The 16,308-nt window shown below is 35.9% G+C and overlaps 1 pseudogene; it reads left to right on the top strand.

Annotated features, from left to right (window-relative positions):
- Positions 1 to 454: 454 nt before the first annotated feature.
- On the top strand, positions 455 to 15,707 carry LOC112454962 (annotated as a pseudogene).
- Positions 15,708 to 16,308: the final 601 nt, after the last annotated feature.

Below are 16,308 nucleotides of genomic sequence, written 5' to 3' on the forward strand. Positions count from 1 at the left end.
TATTCTCTTTTTAGTTTTAGTTTAAACTAAATAATTAACAAAGTGTTCGTTTGTCTCCTTAAATAAATTTTTTAAGCTAAACTTTGACTAGAAGATAAGTTACTAATAAAAGGTATAAGTTTATTTCTTTGTGTTGTCAAAAGTTAGAATTTTTAAATCTTACAATTAAATAATAACCAGTGAATAAGGTAAGGATGAATTATTGCAATAATTTATCATCACATGCCTTTGTAATTTCAAATTGATAAAAACGCTTGTCCCAGATAACAGAGATTACAGTCCAGATTTGAATTCCGGCTGAGGTCATATTTTTCACAATGTTATTGTTTGTTTTCAAGAGATGTTTATTTAGCATTATGATTATTAAATTAATTATCAATTTAAGGGGGAATATACACCCAGAAGCGCGAAAAAAGGCAATTTTTGTGAATTTTTTTAAGGAGACCTGTATGAATTATGGTATTGGTATTTTTTCTACATGAAAGTACACACTTTTAAGAATATGTTAAATTTTTTTTATTAAAAAATATTCAATATTGGCGGAGTATTCTTGGGTTCTGTCGACTGCCGCAAAAAAAAAGTCTTCCGCGATGACCACTCCCATTTCATCTGTTATCATCACAGTATGAAGAAAGAAAGACAAAAAATGCATTACATAACTGCATTTATGCAACATACAGGATGATTATTATATTATTAACGTTTCTTGTACCATTATACGTATCGGTAATGCTTAAGCCGATAGGAAGCAACGACATATAACGGTTTCAGTAAAGAAATGACTGTTAAAAAGCGTGCCTCGAGACGACAAAGAAAAAAAGAAAAGACGACAGAGAAAAAGAGAGAAACTGCAAGAAAAGGGGAAATTCTGATTGTTTTCATTCTCTTTCTGTTAGCTTAAAGTGTCGTTAAATTTTGTACACAGTGCGAAGACATGGATAAGGATACGACTGACATGAAGCCAAACCCCAAGGAGACTGCGAATATCTTTAGTGTTATATTCTTCTGGTTTGTTATCTCTCCGTGTGGTGCATACGTTCATGTTCGACGCTATTCTTTTCTATCTTAAAATATTTTTAAAAATTTGAAAAAATTCACAAATCATTGTCTACATTGTAATTGACGATTTTATAGTTACTTTGATAAACATCGTTTATTTAATATTTTCTGGCGAGCTTGCAATTTTTATAGTTACAAGCAGATATCATTTTGGCCATAGACCCACGGAAGAATATGCACACGGAGAGCTAAGATCTCAATGTATTTGTAAAAGAATAGGCGTTGAAAAAAAACCGAAACGTCTTTGCTTCTTATAAAAATTTTAATTTTCGCAAAACAGAAAAAATTTTAAAAAGGCGGAAATATTCGTTTTTTTTTAGAAAGAAAAACTTTTTTAAAGAAGAAGAATGTTCTTCTTGAAAGCGAAATTGGGTAAAAGGCTTTAGAAGGCTATCTATCACCCTCCGATTTTAATGAAATTTTACAGGTAGTAATATTTATTAAATGTAGTTTAGAACCACTAGTGCGGAGTTGTGAAAATGCTTATTTTTTGAAAAATTGCAATTTTAATTATTTAGCTTAATTATCGTATAATATTAAGTAGGCTTGACGTCACTTAAAGAATACTATACTATAAATGTTATAGCACCAGCCTTGTAGTGTTCCTAACATGCGGTTTTGTAATTGCATCGCACGTGAGAAAAGTCGAATAATTCAAGTTCAAATTTTAATTCGGCTTAATTAACGTCTTTCAAGGTTTTAATATAAAAAAATAATTATAATTTTCAAAACAATTTTTACTGAAATATTCATTTTATTAGTGTATTAGAAAACTGTATGTATAGTGTTTATAAAATAGAATAAAAGAACCAAAAAATTAAAGAAGCTTATTTTTTTACCTTTTTTTGCACTGTGAGCACTTCGCCTTACGTGGAAAGTTGGAAACCCATATGGAACCATTTTATGTTAATAATAATCGCTGTGCTTGCAAGGAGAAAGAATTAAACCATTTAATTGGCCTGTATAATAAATATCATTTCTTGTTTATTTTTATAATAATGATATTTTGACAACTGCATTGTATGTACAGTTGCTTAATGCCCTAACAAAATAAAATATTTTAGCAAAATATTTTTATATTATAATTTATTTTTATATCGGAATTTTGAAAAACATTAATTAAGCTGAATAATTAAAATTAGAATTTCTCGAAAACTACTAGTAGCTTCGATTACTTTTAGTAAATACTACGTACCTGTAAAATTTTATAAAAATCGAAGATTTATAGCCTTCTAAAGTTAAGCTCGAAATTGTATTGTTCCGACAAATAAAAAATCTTTATATTTTTTTAAGACAGAATTCTTTCTCTACAAAATAAAAAATATTTTCGCTTGCATTACGTTAGCTATTTTTTTAACAACATGTTTTACGTTATACTGTTTATCTAAAAAGAATGGAAAATTTCGTATAGTTTTATCTCGCTATTTAGAAAATTGGTGTGCAGTTTTCGTCGAGTCATACCCTCGTATTATCATACCTTACGTATCAGCTATCACTAGGCATAATTACTTATATCATTTCATGTCTACCCCATTTTATATTAAATTATTATATATTATTAACACACACATACACAGTTCATATTACATGTATCATATTGTATTATGTTGTATCGTCGTTATCGCATAAGAGGATTTATTTTTTTTTCTATATCTTTCAGACAATTTTAATTTTTTTAACCAGTCACATCTTCAAAGTAAATTTACAATGGAAAATACACGTATAAGACATCCGCAAAATATTTATTTTGATTTTTTATTTCACGAATTATACATACAATCGTATTGATGTCAATGGAAAAAATAATTATTTTGAGACATTTTTGCCCAACTTGCGATTAAACACATTTATGTATATTATGTATATATGTACGTTGTACGTATATATATAAAATATATTTGACCCAAAATATATTAAATTACGTATATAATAAAGTCTTCAATACTTCATGTCATATACTATATGTATTTCTATGCTATACAGGGTGTTTTTTTTTTAAGAAAACGTTTAATAAATAGTGCTATTCCATATCAAAAATTAAGTCGAAAAATGTTGACCCATTTTTTTCTGTAATACTTAATAAAGCAGTAATATCATTGAGTAAAGAACGGCAGTGAGTGGATTGACTACTCAATGATCACTGCTTTATTAAGTATTATATATAGAAAAAGATGGCTCAGGACTTTTCGATTCAATTTCTGATAAAAAATAGCTCTGTATAATTAGTGGCGGTCTTTATAGAACTATATGTATATTTATCGATAGAAGAAAAAAAAGAAAAATAGCCGTTGCTTTAGAATAGTTTTTAAACTGTAGTATAATAAAGTATATCAAAAAGTATTCCGATGTGCACAGGTGGATGCGCGAATTATTTACGACAGGCTCTAAACGTGATCTGGAGGAATCTGATATTTATCGACCAATAAAAGCGGACGAGTCTGAAAAACTGACCGATCACCTCGAGAAGTGAGTATCGCCTACATTAAAGACAAACGGACATACGTCATTGTTATACGGATGTATTTTAACACCTGCTGCAGCAATATGAATTACGATTAGACTGCATATTAGCGTATTGTTTGATAATAAATCCATCTGCGCGTGTTAAATCAATTAATTTTTCTCTATTACAATCTCATTGCATTATACGATTTAACATAGAGAAGATTATGAGACAATAAATCCTTTTCCCGCGCGATGAAATTATAAAACCTCATGTTAGAAACTCTATGAGATTAAAGACACGGCAAAATTTATTTTATTTTCTAAGTGACAACAATCTTAAAGCGCATTACGATTCTAAAGACGTTCTCCAATTGGCAATGTGTCAATGGTAATTCCTTTTTCCTAGATAAGGATTCTTATCTAGAAGCGCGAGCGTGTAACGCCCTAACGAATTTTCTCTTTCGTCCAGGTTCTGGAATCGCGAACTGGACAAACTGAAAAACCTTAAGTACACCGTGGGTAGAGACGGGCAGAAGGTGCTGTTGAAGAAGGACGTTCGTCCAAGATTATATAAAGCGATCTTCAACGCTTTTTGGTTGCCATATTTCATAATCGGAATCTTCACACTTATCCAAGTATATCGATACTTTTAAGAAGAAATACCATGTGATATTAATAACCGCGATACTTTATTATTAGTAAATTTCCATAGTTAGAAAATATTATAAAAATATGAACAAACCAATAGTCGCAACTGCTTCGGAATATTTGCAAAATGATACCTGAGCTTTCACATAGCACTGCTAAAATTAGCCACCGTAAAAGTTATCATTCATTTTAATTATTAACTATTGGTAGACATAATTTTAGAAAAATTAATATTTTTGTTTTAGACAGACATTTATCGAATATTGTAGCATTCACGATATTTCAAAAAATGTATATCTAATATAAAAATACAAATATTGTACGTCAGTATTCGTGTAAGTAAAATAGTCCGTAAAGCTATATTTTTTCCTAAAGTAACATCTTACCCCAATGACGAGAAGAAGATACCACCATTGCGACCTCTTACTCTTCACACACTCTGATGTCATAGAAGAAATGGTTCGGGTTATGAAAAGCCATTTTACATAATTTTAAAAAATGTTAAATAAATCCGGTTTTAATGAAAAGAAATTATGAAAAACCTTAACAAAGAAAAGTAAATATTATAAAAAGCCTACTTACTATAGCAGTTGGATTAAACAGATTTTTTCTGATTCTTCAGATTTCACACAATACAGCTGAAGCAGTCTGTCCGCGTTACTTGTTATTTGAATAATCTCCCATTTACAACTATAGATAGCACTATTTAGCGGATAATGAACGAAATATTAACAAAGTGGCATCTTCCCCCGATTTATCCTGTATCATACATTTGGTATTACCAAATATGTTACAACATAAAGGAAAACATTAGAAATATACCCACTAAGAAAAACGATAGAAGAACTAGTTAGGTTAAATGTTTATCTCTTGCTAGATTCAAATAACAATAAAGAAGAAAATAATTATTAATTTAGGATCTCTCTTTCTCTCTCTCTCCTTCTTCTTCTTCTTCTCCTTCTTCTTATTTTTCTTAGATTCGTTACATTAGATTCATAAGCTCATTATAATCGTAATTGAATTTCAACGTTGCTGCTTTCAGTGCAACGTAGTACCCATCGCGGTACCGATCTTTCTGAATTGGATTATCGACTACTTTGCCAGAAATCCGAAGTACAAGACAGAGATGAACGAAGTGCTAGTCTACATCGGCTTTGTAGTCATTTGCAATATCATTTCCACTCTAATAATGCACCATGCGACATTGCTGTCGCAGCAGATCGGCATGAGGGTACGCGTTTCCTGCAGCTCCCTCCTCTACCAAAAGGTAATGTTGTGGATTAATTTGCGATTAAGACGCTTTGATCCAACCCCTTCCTAGCAAGAGAAAAGAGCTTCTTTCTAGCTGGAAAAGTGCATTGTGTTTGCTTTAATTAATTAAGTAATAATTATATAACGTTTAACGAATCTTTTAGATCAACGTGAAAGATTTATCAACATGAAAATAATTGACGTATATATAAGTTAGCTTTTAGATTGTCTGGGTAGAAAATCAATTTTGATACTAAAAAAATTAATTTAAACCAATTTTTTTTAGTATACTTAAAGAAATGCTTATATTGAGATCATTATTTCGCACATTCGTTGTCTTTGTTTGCATGCGCTCGTTATTGACCATTCTCGAACTCCTTGCGAAAAAATGTCAATTTATATAACGCGATCAAGATATAATATAGACGAATTAGTAAATGATAGATCACCATTTTTGTTTTTATACCGTTTGAGTATTCAGTGCAAAGTTTGAATGTATTTTATATATTTGTTTATGGTATATATACATATATAATTTTTTCAAAAACTGTTGTAGTTATTACGATTGAACAGAGCATCCATGAACCAAACTGGTACAGGACAGATAACGAATCTCCTCAGCAATGACGTTGCTCGTTACGATGATGTATCGGCGTTCCTAAATTTTATATGGATCATGCCTATTCAGGTAATTTTTTATCTCGCATTAAGTATTCGTGAGTATGCATTCCGTGACAATTAAACAGCAACAGCGTCTCTTCGATTCTTATTTCAACTAAAATCGCTTAAATTTATTAATATCTTTATTAGATTATTGACATGTATGTTTATTAACAATTATAATTATGTAATAAAAAGCTTCGAATTTAATAGTTATAAAATTAACCATAAGATCGCTAATGAAACACGCTTGTCGATTTCCAACGCATTGCAAGGGTGTCTTACTAACAAACAACATATTAATCATCATTGACAGATACATTTCTGACTCGTTTTACAAATGTAAAAAATTCTTAAAAAATAACGACGACCTTTTGGTCACAAAAGCAGATAAAGGCCAAGTTACTGTGGTCATGGATAGCACTACATATATAGAACAAATGACTGTTTAGTTCGCTCATGGTATGACAATGAAATTATTGACGAGCACACTTTTAAGAAACTACGCAGCACTTGTGGCAACTTGCCCCGATGCTACGGACTACCAAAAATCCATAAAAATGACTTCCCACTGCGGATTATTGTCTCCGCAGTCGGTATTATAGCCCATTATATAATATCGCTACGGTAAATTTTTGGTAGTCCTATGGGATCTCCTCTTTCCACAATCCTTGTTGACATAGTGTTAGACGACCTTGAAACACATTGCCTTGAATTATTAAGTTTGAGGCTTTCAATAATTATCACCCGCGGCTGAATTTTACATGCGAAACTAAGACTAATTTCTCGATCAACTTTTTAGACGCCGCGTGACTGTTATTAGAGATGGCGAAAATTTGTTGACAAATTGGTACAGGAAACCCACCTTCTCAGAACGTTACATTAATTTTTATTCAAGTCACCCCATTACAAAGTCAATGTTATATCTAATTTGGTTGACCGAGCGATTTTACTGTCTAACGAGCGCTTTCCTGAGTCTAATATCTGTATAGTTAAAGAGATTATCTCTGATAATTGCTATCCGACTGATTTTTGCAACAAATATATAAAACAAAAATTGAGGCTCTTAAAACGCTGCGATTCGGTAAACGACAAAATTTGTACTAAGCGACATCCTATTACCATCCGTTACATTAAGGATTGTAGTGAGAATATTAGTAAGGCCCAGAGAAACAAAGGGTTCGATGTGGTCTATACGGTTCTTAAAAAACTCGACCGTATTATTAAGAGAAGTAAAGATAAGCTAGAAAACGTTAAACGCATGGAGCTAGCATATGAGATTGATTGTCTTAATTGCGAGGCTTATTACATCGGACAGACCAAATGAAATTTGGAGACTAGAATCAAAGAACATTGTGCTGATATTAAAAAGCATCCCAGCAATCATCCTGATGTGGTTAGCAAGCATAAGACCTCTTGCAATCACGAATTCAATTGGTCTAGTCCCAAAGTTCTACATAGCGAGAAACACTTCAAAAAAAGAGAGATAGCCGAAATGGTGTTTATAAAAAAAAAAGAAAAAAAAACAATAACACTATTAATTTACAGAAGGACACCGATAACCTTCCCGTTATATATGACAAAATAATAAATTTAATGTAAGCGCTTTCGGTTACCTCTGCTTTGTTTCTCACTCATTGTCAGTCGTCCGTCGTCATCCAATGTGAACACACCACCGAACATCACATTTGTTAATATGACTCGTCTATCTTTCATCACCATTTGACATACAAAACACGTAAGCTGTGCTCTTTTTATTACTGTTCTCCTTATTATACTTTTTTTGTATTTCACTTTAGTTTAGTAATTATTCTACTTTCTTTGTATTTTAGTTCGTAGACTCATTGCTGCCACATTGTTGTATAATGAAGTGTTTTGCAAGCGGTTATTTGTATGTTACGCACTTGAAAAGGACCGGAATCTCGGTCGAAACGCACGTTGTGCTTATTAAATAAATAAAATTGCCAGTTCGGTCGAAGCAAAGAAGTTTGTTAATTATAATCCAACTTACAGAAAGTATAACCATATATATTTGTATATATCCATGCATTTTATAAATTCACTAATTGGCTGCAAAGATATAGAATATTTCTTCTTTTTTATCTTTGCATTGCTTTTCAAGAACCATCTGTTGAGGTTTTGACCGATTCTCTTGTAGATTATGATCACAGGAACTATATTGTGGCGGAAGATCGGTATTTTGGCCCTTATCGGCATTGGATTGCTATTGATCATCACTCTAGTTGTACAAGAGAATTTCAGCGTGTTAAGCCGGAAAATCAGAGTCGTGATAGCGCCACTGACCGACCGAAGAGTGCAGCTGATGAACGAACTCGTAGCCGGGATACAGGTATCTCGGAGATATTAGACAAGTTACTTTATTCCTAAACCGGAAATGAGTAAAGACTCTAATGCTTGTGTGTCAAATTTGAGTGCTAAATTCGACTGCTAAATACCAAACAATAATTTTCTGAAATAAAATTTACAAAATCATGATATTCTCGTTGTAGATGGTGAAGATGTATGCTTGGGAGAAACCGTTCAGCAAGATCGTGTCGATGACCAGAAGGTTGGAAATCAACAAGATCAAATCCTCGTCGTATGTGCGCGCCGCGTATTTGGCCATAACCGTCTTCAACGTACGATTGATCTTCTGCTTTACTGATGTTGTTCGTTTTAATTAGAAATGACGGGACCGCTAACGTGACTTTCGAAGTATCGATGTACTTCGGTTATCTTGACCTTATTGCTGGGGTGTACTTTCCACTGGCGCTGATAGCGCTAGGCGAATCAATAGTATCTACGAACCGACTGTAGGTGCACATGTTGTCACATTATATTTCCAAATTCGTGTTAAATCCTTAAATCCATTGTTTTGCAATATATCCCATATATAGCTTGATACATACTTATACGCAACGGTTAAAATGCAGTTAATAGTTTGTACAGGATTTTCTGTTGATGGACGAAGTGAACATGGAACGCTCAAAGAAGACACCTCGGTTACAAAGTAAATCTCAGAAACCGAGTGAAGCGACTAATGTGAGGAATCAAATCGACAGATACATCTTGAAAAATGAGAGTATCGCGCTTTCCGAACTTCAGGGATTATCTGACCTTCCGGTCTACGTGAAGCTTCAACACGTTTTTGCCAATTGGATTAGCGGCCAATTGCCACCGATTTTATACAATATCAATTTGACCGTCAAGCAGGGCCAGTTATGCGCTGTAGTTGGCGCCGTGGGCTCCGGCAAATCGTCTGTGCTATATCTACTGCTGAAAGAGTTGAATATTGGTGCGGGTTCTATGATTCTTACTCAGGACTCCTCGAAGAATAATTTTCAAGACAATCTGTCCAACGGTTACTTTATGAGCAACTCGAATCTGCGCATCTCCTACGCCAGCCAGGAGCCGTGGCTCTTCAGCGGTACTGTGAAAGACAACATACTCTTTGGCCAGCCCTACGACAAGGCCAGATATACTCAAGTAATTGTCATAATTTAAGACAGTTACTGCAGATATTGTCCAATATTCATATATTCATGCTATCGCACGTCAATAACAATAACTTCTACGGATCGTCACACTATTCTATATTCAAGCATTTGTATTTAATCATTAGACATAAATTGATATACTACCAATTAAAGAATTTGCCGAATCTGTAATAAATCTTTATGATTCAATACATATATATATAAGAGAAAAATGTCTAATATTTCATCATTTCGAATTTTCTAGCACTTTGCATGCATGTTTCTTATTCTTTGCGATCGACTGGCAAACGTTTTAGGTGACACAAATGTGTGCGCCTTGACAAAGGACTTCCGACAGTTTCCACAGGGAGACATGACGATGGTCGGCGATAGAGGTGTATCACTGTTCGGAGGCCAAACAAAGGGCGCGAATTAATCTCGCGAGGGCGGTTTACAGGCAGGCGGATCTCTACCTGCTCGACGATTCCTTAAGCGCGGTAGACTCTCGTGTCGCCAGGCATCTCTACTGGAAGTGTATCATCGAGTATCTTCACGGCAAAACGAGGATACTTGTCACCCATCAGTTGCAATTTCTCAAACGCGCGGATCACATATCGTCGTGTTGGATCGAGTGAGTACCGCGGAGAATATTCTTTAATCGGTATTTCGATTTTTATTTCATTGTTACATTCAAAATTTCAACTTCAAATCCATTTCTATCCGGACTTGATTCTTTCAAATCATATAACAAACTTGAAATATTTAGCGTGAAATTTGCCGAGTAAAGAGAGTTTTACCGTTTTAAAATTCTAAAAAATATTTATAAATTTATATTTAAATCATAAATAATTACAAGATTCTTGTAGATTAAATATCTTGATTTTATTTCTAAAGAGTTTTGTGAAGATGCATGGAATCTATAACAACTTAGTACAATCAAATAAAGATTTCATTAAGATGTTGAATAATTTGAGTCACAAAGCACAGAAGAAGGAAGAGGACACGAGTAGAGTAGCCTCGGAAATGTCTATAATGAGAGAAATCTCGATACCAAGACGTACCTCTGGATTATCGGCCGCTAGTTCCATCGTAAGATGATATTTATCTCTCGTCATTTTTAATTAAAAGACATAGAAACCGTCGAAAATTGTTATTTGTTAAATTAACTTTGTTATTTGTTAAATTAACTTTCTAACAAAATTATTACTCCTAATATGTCGACAATATGACGACATAATTGTAAAGATTTTGTACATAACGTATGTACATATTTGCTTGTGTTATAATCAGATCATTTACGTGGTTTTTAAACATCCATTATGTCTTTCTTAATATTGTTCTAATATTCTCTAATGATCATAGCGTGATTAGTTCCATCGGGCTGTGTCCGCGGCGTCGTGAAAGCTAATCAAGTAATTAGTTTGTTATTTTGAAACCGTGCAGCATTCGGACATTGACGATTCGGATTATGCGGAAAACAATTCGGAAGAAGAGAAGGTGACATGTGGCCGAATAACGGGCAGAGTGTACAAGGAATATTGGCATTACGGCGGTAACTACTTTTCTCTGTTTATGCTACTGCTGGTCATCGTCATCAGTCAAGTTGCTACCATTGGGAATGATTACTGGTTCTCATACTTTATCAACTTGGAGGATGTCAGGCGCATTGAAAACTCTAGTGAGGCCATCAAACAATCCGCAAACATGTACAACAACAGTTTCCTTGGGTCGATCTTCACGCTGAATCCAGACGGCCTGCTCAGCACTATGGATGCCATCTACGTATACACGTTCTGCTTCATCGTCTGCGTTGCCACCACGTTGTTCCGCAACTTTCTGTACATGAAAATCTGCATGAACTCTAGCTGTAACCTCCACAACACTATGTTGTTTAATCTGCTGCACGCGCGCATGTCCTTCTTTCACACCAATCCTTCTGGTGAGTTATAATCGCAAAATCACGATAGGCAAAGAAAATTGTCGCGCTGAAGAGAGATTTAGAAGAATTTACAAAAACTTAAATCCAGATGCAAGAAGATCAATATATCTTCCAGTTCGATATTATTAGGCTGTAATAATCTTCATCTTTATTTATGAAGAAATGAAGCGTGACGATTAGTATAAAATCTATGTGGCGGTCCACGCCACCAATAATACATCCCTGCGCGATGCCTGTAATACCGGCAGTTCGCAGCAACGCCGCTAGGCGTCGCATTGCCGGGGCAGTTTCGCGAGTTTTAATTTCTGCACCGACGAGTATAAAGGGGGACCCCCTACGGGCTCGAGCAGATCTTCCCGGCGCTAGTCGCTAAGCCAGCAATAGCGCTAGACGCTAGGCTGACACACGGCGCAAGACGCCCGGTTGTAGCGCTAGACGCTCACCGATAATCTTACGGCGCGAGTCGCCCGGTTCACAGCGCAAGACGCTGACCGAAATCTCACGGCGCGAGTCGCCCGGCTACAGCGCAAGACGCTTGCCGAAATCTCACAGGCGCGAGTCGCCCGGCTACAGCGCAAGACGCTTGCCGAAATCTCAGGCGCGAGTCACCCGGCTACAGCGCAAGACGCTTGCCGAAATCTCACGGCGCGAGTCGCCCGGCTACAGCGCAAGACGCTTGCCGATCCTTACGGCGCTTGGTCGCCTGGCACAGGCGCGAGACGCCAGCCAACCTACGGCGCTTGGTCGCCCAGTTCTTTGTTTCAGGTCACACACGGACTGCTACACACGACCAACCTACGCGTGACCACCCGATTCTGGCGTCCCTCGTCGCGGTACTGATAATGGCAGAGACAGAATACAAGTCAAATCAGCCAAAAACACTTACACGCAAACACTTGTAAATAGTCTGTAAATATACGTTCTAAACATACATTGGAAAGTGTCGCCTACATTTCTAGCCTCTTTTGCGATTCACAAACCTTGGGCCAACTCCTACTCACGCACCAGTAGCAGACTAAGTTAGATATAAGGTAGAATACCGCTCTGAATAAAAGTAGTAAAGCCCATAATCTATTTTTGCGTATTTACATTGTCAGAAATAATCGAATCCGCAATTCTCAGTTTCGATCCTCGGACTTCAATTTCTTTGGATTTCTCTTAAACCATGGTCAGCTTTAGCGGTTCTCGTGTTCCAGGGAGAATTTTAAACAGATTTACGAAGGACATGGGTACCATAGACGAGTTGCTGCCCAAAGCGATGTTAGAGGCGCTTCAGGTATGGTGCGTAGTGTTCCGCGTAATAATCGTGGAGGCAATAATTATGCAATGGATGCTGATTCCTGTAGCAGTACTGTGCGTCTTATTTTACTTCATGACGAAATTCTATCTGAGGATCGCTCAGAACGTCAAACGTCTCGAAGACGAAAGTAAGTATTATAGAACAAGTATATGTCTTCATTAGAAAAAGGCCAGAGAAAATACGCGCAGCATATCTCCTTGACTCCCAGATTCCGTTTGACTTTTTGTCATCGATCTTGGATCTTAAAAGCTTATTTAACTTAAGCGCTCACTAGAAATCTAGGATCTGTGGAGTTCCAGGAGTTTTTCTTTTTTTTATTTTCAGCAAAAAGTCTGTTATTTTCACACGTGAACGCTACGTTGAATGGCCTGCCGACGATCAGAAGCAGTGGCGCCGGAATCGAGAAGATGATGCGAAGACAGTTCGACATGTTGCAAGATCGTTATAGTGGCACGTGGTACCTCTTCATAACATGCGCGTCAGCAGTCGGTGTCTTTACGGATCTAATTTTGTGCCTGTTCCTCGCCTTGGTTTGCGTCTCTTTAGTATTGATAAATGAGAATGGTAAATTATAATTTAAATGAAAGATTCTTAGTTATTGAGGATTAAATATCTTTTTTTAATTTCGAAGCATATATCGAGAAGATGCAGAAACAAATTAATAGAATCAAATAAACTTTCGGTATATACTTAAGCTTCAATATGATTGGTTCATATTTTTACGAGTGAATAGTATTTTGGAATATGTATTTGGATAATCTTGAAGAATCCTCGAGCTACTGCAAGTTCTTTCGTTAATCTTCATACTGCAGGCAATGTAGTCGACAGCTTAGTAGGTCTGGCAATGTCGCAGTTGTTGCTGCTAATCGGTTGGATGCATTACGGCATAAAACAGTCCGCCGAAATGGTGTCGTTGATGACCTCCGTGGAAAGAGTTCTTCAATACACGAATCTTCCTCAGGAGGAACCTATTATTTCCGACAATCCATCGCCTTCTACATGGCCATCCCAAGGACAATTGATCTTGAAGGACGTCACCATGAAGTATCACAGTAATGATCCACCGGTCTTGAAAGTAAGATAGCCCCCAGTTTATTCTTGCGGACATTTTATGTTTTACCACGCTGCGCCGTCGCACTTCGCAGAATCTAAACGTATCCATCGAGCCTGGCTGGAAAATTGGGGTGGTGGGACGAACTGGTGCCGGCAAGTCCTCCTTGATCTCAGCGCTCTTCCGCCTATTCAACGAAGGTCTGGAGGGTGAGATTAAAATTGGCGGTCGGGATACGAGCACGGTAGGTCTGAGCGAGCTGCGCTGCAAGATCTCCATCATACCGCAGGAACCGGTGCTCTTCTCCGAGAGTCTGCGCTACAATCTAGACCCGTTCAGTCAGTACGATGACGTAAAGCTGTGGGAGGTGCTGCGGCAGGTCGAGCTGAATGATGTCGCATTGGATCTGAAAATCTTTTATGGCGGTCACAACTTCAGCGTCGGCCAGAGGCAGCTCATATGCCATTCTAAGGAACAATCGTTTACTCGTTCTCGACGAGGCCACGGCTAATATTGATTCGCAGTGAGTCGTTGACGATTTTTAGTAGTAATAATACGTTATAATATTGTTTGGTAAAAATCAGATGGTTTTGTTTGGTTGATTGTTAACAAATACAAATAAGTTATCATATAAGTAATTCAAATTTTTTAATAGTAAAATATTAATTTTCCGAATAATTCAGTACCTCCACTGTGTGGTGAAATACAATAATCATTTATTTTGTAATAAATTCTAGATTTTAGAAAAATAACAGATTTTTTGTATTGAATCAGGTTTTCAGCAAAAATTCTGTGTCTGTAAGAAGCTGTCGTAAGTGATCCCTGAGGGTCATTTCGACCAAACTCCAATTAAATTAATCGTTGATTAATCCATTGGAAATGACCAATCGCATTTGCTCATTAAGCAGACTGGCAAATTTATTTGGTCATTTCCAATTGACTAATCAACGATTAAGTTAATCAGAGTTTGGTCGAAATGGCCCCGAATCTATTTGCGAATTTTCTCTAAATGTGTATTTTGATTTCTAGTACCGACGCTTTAATTCAAGACACAATAAGGAGTAATTTTAAAGAATGCACCGTCATCACGATAGCACATCGATTGAATACCGTTATAGACAGCGATTGGATTATCGTAATGGAGAACGGCTCCATCGTGGTAGGTTTCTTTAATTTAATAAGATATATGTTAGAAAATATATTTAGTAAACGCAAATTAAGAAGTGTAGTTTTTCTCTGTAAATGTCCACAAAGAAAATTTGTTTATAATTATTATAATCATAATTAATAGCACAATAGTGTAAATTTTTCAATAAAGAGAACGTTTACATAATAGAAAATATAGAAGAATAACTATCGTAAAACGGACATTCATTGTCTGAGTTTTTACACTCAGAATTGTCTAAAAAAGAGTTAAAATGAAATGAATAAAGTTGCAATGTAAAATACTTCCAACAAATTTTTGAGTTTTTTGAAAAATTCTTTTTTAAAATTCAACGTGGTTTTTTTTAAGTTGATATCTTATTGGACATTACTTAATTCTTTTCTTAAAAAATCAGGGTTATATGTACACAAAGTAGCCAAGTTTTGTGGAAAATCTTATAATTTTCTCAGAGAAAGTTCCCTATTAAATATTTTTGATAATCGGAATTGTTACGCTAACAGGAATTCGGTTGTTCGTACGAGCTGTTACACGACAAACCGAACGGTTACTTCTCACAAATGGTGAAGAAGACGGGCACTCAGATGGCGCAAAGTCTTCTGGAACAGGCGAGGAAGGCTTGCGAGAAAAACAACAATCATTGTGAACTGAACTTGTTGGCGCAAAACACCGAAAGCGAGAATGATCCTATAATCACAGAACAGTCTGCTTTGTAGCTTCTTTCTTATGCAAAAAAATGTATAATTATATGCATATATTATATACATATATACTAAGACAAAAAAAAGCGATGTGTAAGAAGATGAGATAGTAGCGTCAAAGTAACATTAATATTAATTAATGAAAGAATACTTAATATAAGAAGAATAAAGTTTCTTCTGTTACGTACGGAAATTTTATACTAAATTTCGGACGACACGTTGAAAATTCGAACGCTTAGACGACGCACGCTAGCCTCGGAGTTCCGAGGGTACGCGGTACGCTCAGTTTCCTGTAAATGTTTATCTTATCGGACGACCCTCGGAGGGCTGCGGGCCAGATGGGGCCCAAAACTACGCTTCTAGAATGTTCTAGAATACCTCTCCCCTTAAGGAGATTCCGGTCTTTTTCGGGTATAAATAGGGCGGAAAAACGCCGCGAAGAGGCAGATAGTTCCAAGCTTCGGCTCCTTGCAGATAAGTTTTAACTTCGGTCTTGACTAGATATAGTTCTCAGACTCTCTCCTAACTCTTATTCAATTTCCTACGTTCCATTATACGCTAAGTTCGACCATTCGCGCTCAATCTTGGGACTTAGTCCCTGTACTCTCATACCTTT

Source organism: Temnothorax curvispinosus, unplaced genomic scaffold (assembly GCF_003070985.1).
Source record: "Temnothorax curvispinosus isolate PA1 unplaced genomic scaffold, ASM307098v1 QBEX01005598.1, whole genome shotgun sequence".
NCBI classification, from domain to species: domain Eukaryota; kingdom Metazoa; phylum Arthropoda; class Insecta; order Hymenoptera; family Formicidae; genus Temnothorax; species Temnothorax curvispinosus.